The sequence below is a fragment of the Dama dama genome, chromosome 7 (genome assembly GCF_033118175.1).
Source record: "Dama dama isolate Ldn47 chromosome 7, ASM3311817v1, whole genome shotgun sequence".
NCBI lineage: Eukaryota > Metazoa > Chordata > Mammalia > Artiodactyla > Cervidae > Dama > Dama dama.
Window position 1 is genome coordinate 51655144 of NC_083687.1, and position 9639 is coordinate 51664782.

The following is a 9639-nucleotide window of genomic DNA, read 5'->3' on the forward strand; positions in this document are numbered from 1 at the left end:
TATGGCCATATATAACATTCTCCAGTCATATTGGAGACCATCATTCCCCACCCACCCCTAACCGTGCTTCCTACCATTTCTGAAAAAGAGTATAGCACAGAATTTGGGAAAACTATGACTGAGTGGATTTGTTGTTTCCAAGACCTGTCCTTAGAAGCCATTTCAATCTGGGAACCTGTCTACAATCCCAGAAGCTGCCATCAGATGAACCTAGGTCTTGGTGAGCTAGATCCTGGTACCTCAGTGTTTTCCACTGGGACTAAATAAGCCTCTGAGAACCACTGTCTGGCACTACTGCCCAAGCTGTGGCCACTCCACAAATGTGCAAGAATAATAACTTTCCACAGAAAGCAGTTCAAGGTTTCAACGTTCTTTCATCCAGGTACCCTGTCACAGTTACCCACCTACCTGTTTGATTTTCTACTGAGAGCAAGGACCATGTCTGCTCACCTGTGTGCCTCCATCGTCAGCCCACTCTGGTCTGTTGAAATAATCCTCGTTTAGACACACACCCGGCTCTCCAGGTGGACATGAAAAGGTGGGTTCATGAGTGACAAAAGTCAGGAAGCAGCCCAGGTGAGACTAGGACTCAGGGTGAACCCGGAGCTGGATAATAAGACTATTCTGCTGAAGGCGCACTCTCAATGGCTACTGGATCGTATCCTAGAGAGAAAAAGGCTGAGACTCAGGGAGGGAGCAAATTGATCTGTAACTCGTGAACACAGACACAAAATGCCCCGCAGAGAAGCATGTGCCCTCCTGCCAAACCCCTGTCTCTGCACAGACCTGAGGATTGTTGCCGTCAGGCTAAAGATATTAACAGCAAAAAGAGGGAAACTAACTCGCCCCGAGTAAGTGAGAACAGAAAGACCCAGAATCGTCCTGCCACTGCCAGGGGAGGAAACAGACATACTGAAACCCTTGCCCTTGGGCAGGGAAGAGGCAGGACTTCCCTCTCACATCACATTTTCCAGACCTGAGACAGGGGGCAACCTGACCGGCCAAAATTCTACCCAATGACAGTCACTCCTTGGCCCATCTGCTCAGTCCAGGGTGGAGGTGGGGTTAATGTGGGACATAGGGAATAGTTTATAGATTTAATTTAGAGAGACTATTTATTCCATGTGCCTTGGCAGGCTGAAGGGACAGGCAGGGGACCACTGCCTCCACTGTGGAGGGAACTTGAGGCCTAGGGGTGCCTTGGCCCGAGGTTCTTTACAAAGTCCCCAGGCTGGGCTGCGCAGGGGAGGGAAAGATCCTGACATTCCCGACCCTGCTCTTCCTCCCAGCGACGCGGATCCGGGGTCACCTTGCCGGCCCCGGCAGCAGTGTTAAGGTGTCAAACGCATGATAGAGGCATACGTGTGTGTATGTTCAGCTGCTAAGTCATGTCCGGCTCTTTGCGACCCCGTGGACTGTAGCCCATCAGGCTCCTCCGTCCATGGGATTTCCCAGGCAAGAGTACTGGAGTGGGTTGTCATTTCCTCCTCTGGAGGATCTTGCCGACCCAGGGATCAAATCTACGTCTCCTGCATTGGCAGGTGGATTCTTTACCACTGAGCCACTCAGGCAGACTTAAGATTCTTTTTTTTTTTTTTTAAATTTCTGGCTGCCCTTCTTGGGGAAGGTGTCCCAGAGGAAGATATTCATTTAATTTATTTTTGGCAGTGCTGGGTCTTCCTTGCTGCTTGAGGGCTTTCTCTAGTTGCAAGCTAGTCGGTGAGCAGGGCTACTCTTTATCTCGGTGTGTGGGCTTCTCGTTGTGATGGCTTCCCCTGCTGCAGAGGACGGGCTCTAGGCACGCAGGCTTCAGCAGCTGCAGCAAGTCAGCTGGGCAGCTGTGGCTCCCAGGCTCTACAGCGTGGGTTCAATAGCCGTGGCGCACGGCTTCGTTGCTCCGAGGCGTGTGGGATTCTCCCGGATCACGGATCGAACCCGTGTCTCCTGCGTTGGCAGGCGGATTCTTTATCACTGAGCCACCAGGGAAGCCCTAGGATTCTATTTTAAAATGTCGGTCTGATGTCCACTAGTGTGGGTCTGCTTTCATCTGGAAACTGGACCCTAGGTCTCTGCTCACATTCTGTCTGTAAAATCAAACTTTTTTTTTGGTTCTAAATTCTATGGAACTCAGTCCAAGTAAATAAAGCAGGAAATCTATACGATACTGAAAAAGCTAAAAGAGGCAAATAACACCTTTTTGGAATTAGATTTTGAGACTGGAGTTAGGTTTTTGACTGTGGTGGGTAGTGACACCGAGTGTGGCCCTGTGTGGCCCCTGGGCATGGAGGCAGCTGGTGGGTGACTAGCCGTGCGCCCCGTCGGTGCCCTGGCCTCCCGGGGCCCTCCCCCAGCAACCCAGGTCTCTCCATGGGCTCCAGCTAAGGGGTAACCCGGCCCAACTAAGAGCCTCTGAAGCCTCTGCAACTAACGCCCAGGCTGGCCCCTGGATGCCCCTGCCTGGCTTGCTGCCGTGTATTTAACATCTAAAGTTCCACTTGTGCTGACGGTTTCAGGTAAGAACAAACAGAAGAAGAGAAACTAATGGGAGCTGGGGGACCCACAGGGGCCGAACAGGCCGGCTGAGCCTCCCAGGGCCCTCCCACCAGCACCCAGCAGGGCCCCGGGCCCCGGCAGGTGAGTCTCAGACGCCCACCTGCTGTGGCAGAGGTGAGCCCACCCCAGCAGTAGGCGGACAGGGGCGGCGGCCCCCGGGCACGGAAGTGCTCCTGGCTGAGCGACGGCGGGCGACTGGCACACGGCTGTGGGAAGCGTTCACCCCCCGGGGGTGGGCAGCTCCGACAAGCGCTGTCTGGAAACAGCACAAGCGCTGGTGGGAGCTCCCCCGGGCCAGGGGCAGGCTTGTCCCACCCGAGCGGACCCTGCAGAGGCGGCTCCGTTGCTATGGGTGCTTTTCAGGTCATTTCCAAGAGGTTAGCGCAAGAACGACGCACACTCAGCCCCGTTGTTCACCGTCGAACACAGTCACCCACGGGAACCTCAGGGTGGTTAGGACACTCAGGGTGGAGGCAGAGACCCGTGAGCCTGGTTGACAGGGTTAATCCGGACACGAATCAGGGCAGTTTGTCAGATACCGTGATACTGCCTTCCACGCCAAGTTCTAAAGGGCAGAGGCGACCGGGGGCTGGGAACCAGTGCTCGGGGGAGGGGAGCATCGTACCCAGATCTGCCCCACACCCTCAGGGGACGCGGTCCTGGGCCTTGTGCTGGGACCCAAAGCTCAGCCCGTCCAGCAGGACGGGACTGCCGGTGTCAGAGCTGAGGGCCGTGTGCGAGGTAGACTGTCTCTCTCTCTCTCTCTCACACACACACACACACACACCCTGTACATATACACACACACCCTGTACATACACATACACATACACACCCTGTACACACACACACACACACCTGTACATATACACACACCCTGTACATATACACACACACCTGTACATACACACACACACCCTGTACATATACACACACACACACCCTGTACATATACACACACACCCTGTACATATACACACACCCTGTACATATACACACACACCCTGTACCTATACACACACACACCCTGTACATACACACACACACACACCCTGTATACACACACACACACACACACCCTGTACATATACACACACCCTGTACATATACACACACACCCTGTACCTATACACACACACACCCTGTACATACACACACACACACACCCTGTATACACACACACACACACACCCTGTACATATACACACACACACCCTGTACATACACACACACACACATACACACCCTGTACATATAAACACACACCTGTACATATACACACACACACACCCTGTACATATACACACACACCCTGTACATATACACACACACACACCCTGCACATATACACACACACCCTGTAGATATACACACACATACACACCTGTACATATACACACACACACACCCTGTACATATACACACACACCCTGTACATACACACACACACACACCCTGTACATACACACACACACACCCTGTACATATATACACACACAGACACCCTGTACATATACACACACACCCTGTACACACACACACACACCCTGTACATATACACACACACACACCCTGTACATATACACACACATACACACCTGTACATATATACACACACACACACCCTGTACATACACACACACACCCCTACACATACTCACACACACCTATATACACACTCACACACACACTCAGTGTGAGGCCCAGAGAGCTTCATGCCTGCTTGTCATATAGAAATAATAAATCACTGTGAATGTGGTTTCAGACATCACCACAGACTTCAGTTATGAGTAAGGGGAGGAAAGCTGACTGGACTGGGTTAACTTAGACTCGGGCTGCTTTTCTGGGAAAGAAAGGCTCCACTTTCAAGAGAAGCGGGTGACCTGGGCAGGGAGCTTCCTGGGGCTTTGGTGGCCAGGTCCCCTGCACCACCACCCCTGTACCGGGCCCCCCAGCTGGTGCCTGACTCCCTCCCCCGTGCCTGACTCCCTCCCCCATGCCTGACTCCCTCCCCCGTGCCTGACCCCCCACCCCCATGCCTGACTCCCTCCCTCGTGCCTGACCCCCCTCCCCTGGGCCTGGTCCCCTCCGCTGTGCCTGACCCCCCTCCCCTGTGCCCAACCCCCTCCCCCGTGCCTGACCCCCCTCCCCCATGCCTGACTCCCTCCCCCGGGACTGGCCCCCTCCCCGCCATCTGTCTGGCAGCATCCAGCGTGCATGTCGTCACACGTCTTGCTGGCTCCATCTCATTCTGTTTTCTTAGAAGGAACTTCAAGCTGCTGCATGAAAATTACATGTTGGTGGCGGGAAAAGAACCAAACCCCCAAAGCCACTTTCCTGAGCTGCTTTCTGTGGAGGCGGGGGTCCCTATGGGAGGCTGAGGGACGAGAAAGCTTTCTTCCTGCCCTGCTGGGATCGGCACTTACTGATCTGTTTATTTGGAGGAAAATAAACAGATGTGTTTATTTTTGAATAACTCAGCAGGGTGAACAGAGACCCCGAGAGGAGGGGCGGCCCTCAGGGCATGATGCCCACCCCGGGGCCTGGAGGGGAGCTACTGCCCAGGGGCTGTGCCCGAGTGCCTTGCTATGGGTCCCCCCACGGCACAGAGCCCCGAGAAGCCCCAGCGGTCCCCACTGGCCACCTGGCCTCAGCCCCTGCTGTCCCGGGGGCCTGGGCTCCGGGCACCTTGCCTTAGTTTCTCGGTGGTGCGGGATCCTGAGCGCTCCCTCCGGCACAGCCAAGGACCGTGGGCTGGCGGTTGTCAGGCTGGCCCCGTGGGACCCCAGGGCTGGCCCCGCTGTCCAGGGCTGGCCCCCCCGGGCCCCCAGGGCTGGCTCCACTGGCCGCCTCCAGCTCCTACGGCTCCCTCCCCGCTCTGTCGTCTCTCTCAGTCCGTGTCTGAACTGCTGCTGCCGCTCCGGGCTCCCTTGAGCGAAGAGGGCACGCGCATCCTCAAACTCAGCCCCACCTGGGCCCTCCCCACTCAGGTGGGCCTCCCTGGGCGGGTGCGGCCCGCAGCCCCCGCCCCGCCCAGGCCCGCGTCTGCTGGGGGCCAGGCCCTGGCCTCAGCCCCTTTCCCACCTCCCCTCTCAGCTCCTTTGCTGCTCCTGTTTCCACAAGAACTTTCTGCCTCGCTGCCTGCCCCCCGCCCCCAGACCGTCCCCCAAGCAGCACGCAGGGGCCCAGGACCAGGGCACAGCCACTACCGGAGGCCCCCAAGGCAGGTCTGCCCCAGCCACACTTGCCCCCAACACACGTGTGCCTGGGCAACGCACTCACACCATCACACTCACAACACACACCCAATACTCCTACCCAACTCATGCATACCCAGCCACACACATCCCAACACATGTGTACACAACACACACACCTCCACACACCCCCAACACCCAACACATCCAATACACCTACCCAACACACACACACACACCTCCACACACCCCCAACACCCAACACATCCAATACACCTACCCAACACGCACACACACACCTCCACACACCCAACACCCAACACATCCAATACACCTACCCAACACACACACACACACCTCCACACCCCCCCAACACCCAACACATCCAATACACCTACCCAACACACACACACATCCACACACCCCCAACACCCAACACATCCAATACACCTACCCAACACACACACACACACCTCCACACACCCCCAACACCCAACACATCCAATACACCTACCCAACACACACACACACACCTCCACACACCACCAACACCCAACACATCCAATACACCTACCCAACACACACACACATCCACACACCCCCAACACCCAACACATCCAATACACCTACCCAACACGCACACACACACCTCCACACACCCAACACCCAACACATCCAATACACCTACCCAACACACACACACACACCTCCACACACCCCCAACACCCAACATGTCCAATACACCTACCCAACACGCACACACACACCTCCACACACCCAACACCCAACACATCCAATACACCTACCCAACACACACACACACACCTCCACACCCCCCCAACACCCAACACATCCAATACACCTACCCAACACACACACACATCCACACACCCCCAACACCCAACACATCCAATACACCTACCCAACACACACACACATCCACACACCCCCAACACCCAACACATCCAATACACCTACCCAACACGCACACACACACCTCCACACACACCCAACACCCAACACATCCAATACACCTACCCAACACACACACACATCCACACACCCCCAACACCCAACACATCCAATACACCTACCCAACACACACACACACACACATCCACACACCCCCAACACGTCCAATACACCTACCCAACACGCACACACACACCTCCACACATACCCAACACCCAACATGTCCAATACACCTACCCAACATGCACACACACACCTCCACACACACCCAACACCCAACACAGCCAATACACCTACCCAACACACACACACACACACATCCACACACCCCCAACACCCAACACATCCAATACACCTACCCAACACGCACACACACACCTCCACACACACCCAACACCCAACATATCCAATACACCTACCCAACACACACACACACACATCCACACACCCCCAACACCCAACACATCCAATACACCTACCCAACACACACACACACACTTCCACACACCCCCAACACCCAACATGTCCAATACACCTACCCAACATGCACACACACACCTCCACACACACCCAAAACCCAACACATCCAATACACCTACCCAACACACACACACACACACATCCACACACCCCCAACACAGCCAATACACCTACCCAACACACACACACACACCTCCACACACACCCAACACCCAACACATCCAATACACCTACCCAACATGCACACACTTCCACACACACCCAACACAGCCAATACACCTACCCAACACACACACATCTCCACACACACCCAACACCCAACACATCCAATACACCTACCCAACATGCACACACACACCTCCACACACACCCAACACCCAACATGTCCAATACACCTACCCAACACACACACACATCCACACACACCCAACACCCAACACAGCCAATACACCTACCCAACACACACACACACACCTCCACACACACCCAATACCCAACACATCCAATACACCTACCCAACACATACACATCTCTACACACACCCAACACCCAACACATCCAATACACCTATCCAACACGCACACACACACCTCCACACACACCCAACACCCAACACATCCAATACACCTACCCAACACACACACACACCTCCACACACACATGCACGGGGCTTTTCACAATACTCAAAATAAGACGTCTAAACAACGCCCGCCCAGCCTGGCATGCAAAGCTCCCACCGTTAACTCCAACTTACCCAGCGTCTTCCCCCATGAGCCCCAGACTCCACAGATGACACTTTCAGGGACTACCTGAAATGAGCTCATGACTCGCAGTAGAAGTTTCCGTGGACTAGTTTGCAGCTGTTGTTCTACAGACAACAACAAAAACTGTGTAAGCATACACGCATATACAGACATGCATGAAAGACCACACATTTATTACACATATTTTTCTATATTATATAAGTTTCCATGTAACATATCTGAGTGCACAGTGCAGGGGAAATGGCTCAAAGGATGTCCCCCTGCCCTCGTCACCTTCGGCAGGGACAGGGTGAGGACGCTGCCCGCAGCCGTCTCTGCTCTCAGCTTACTGGCTGCAGCCCTGACTTGCTTGCTGTCCTCAGGAGGGTGGAGGTGCCCGGGGGCAGGGCCACAGCTTTAGCTGCGTGTCCTGAGCTGGCTCCCAGGCGTGGGTATGAGTGGGGCTCGCAGCTACTATAAAAGCCTGTCCTGAAGCAGGACTGGGGAGCACTGCAGTGCCGGGTGGGGGGCAGTGATGGGGTGCTCAGTGAGGTGGACGTGGCCTCCAAAACCTACATTTGTAAAGGTGTCACCGTTGGGACTTTCCTGGTGGCTCAGACAGTAAAGCGTCTGCCTTAAATGCGGGATATTTGGGTTCATTCCCTGGGTCAGGAAGATCTCCTGGAGAAGGAAATGGCAACCCACTCCAGTGTTCTTGCCTGGAAAATCCCATGGACGGAGGAACCTGGTGGGCTGCAGTCCATGGGGTCACAAAGAGTCGGACACGACTGAGCGACTTCACTCACTTTTACCAGTAACTTACAGGCTTGTTTCCAAAACCCTCCAGGCAGGACGCTTTTGTGGGTGTGCGTGCCTTCCTTAAGCCTGCAGACTCCTTGAAGAGCAGAGCCCGGGGCAGACGGCCAGGATGCTAAAGGGGTCTCAGGTCTTCGGCTTGATGACCCCCAAACGCCTTCCCCAACGAAGCCTGTCACAGTCCGACTCATCCCTTTGGGCTGCCCGTTTTCATCCCAGCCACACCTCAGACTCACCTGGGGAAGTAGATCCTGACACTAGAAGCTTCCGCCTAAGAGTCTGGTTGACTGGCTGGTCCTGGGTGTGCCATTCTGAAAAGTTGACCCGATGACTCTGATGGGCGTTACGACTGAGAACCCAGCTGAGGTAGCTGACTCTTCCCCGTTTCCAGGACCTTCTCTGAATGTGCACAAGAGGCTCATGTCATGGAGGTGCTGACGGCATCTACTTCCATTTTTTTTTTTTTTTTGGAAGATTTTATTTATTTATTTTTTTTTTGAGCCACTTTTTAAAAGTCTTTATTGGATTTGTTACCATGTTGCTTCAGCTTTAGGTATGGTGGGATCTTAACTCCCCAGGTAGGGATGGAAGCTGCACCGCCTGCATTGGAAAAGCAGAGTCTTAACCACAGGGCCACCAGGGAAGTCCCCTTTATTTTCATTTTAAAATCATAAATGAACAAAATAACCACTCAGAGATTTCCCCTTTGCTACCTGACAGCTTGAACTCAGGAGGCAGGCCGGTGGGGGGAGGAGGGGTGGGAATTTGTTACCCAGTTTGCTGAGAACAGCTGGTCGTGTGGGCCCTCCTGACAGCCTCTAGGGTTTGTGCAAGTCTTCATCTTGGTTTTACATTATTTAATTCATACTGGGTCATTG

General features: G+C 54.3%; 1 long non-coding RNA gene across 1 annotated transcript; it reads right to left on the reverse strand.

Annotated features, from left to right (window-relative positions):
- Positions 1-395: 395 nt before the first annotated feature.
- LOC133059942 (uncharacterized) lies at positions 396-9339 on the reverse strand. Its single transcript, XR_009693667.1, has 4 exons — positions 9296-9339; positions 8998-9160; positions 7957-8070; positions 396-663 (listed from the first exon to the last, which is right to left on the reverse strand). It is a non-coding gene; the product is annotated as an uncharacterized LOC133059942 (long non-coding RNA).
- Between the last annotated feature and the right edge of the window lie 300 nt (positions 9340-9639).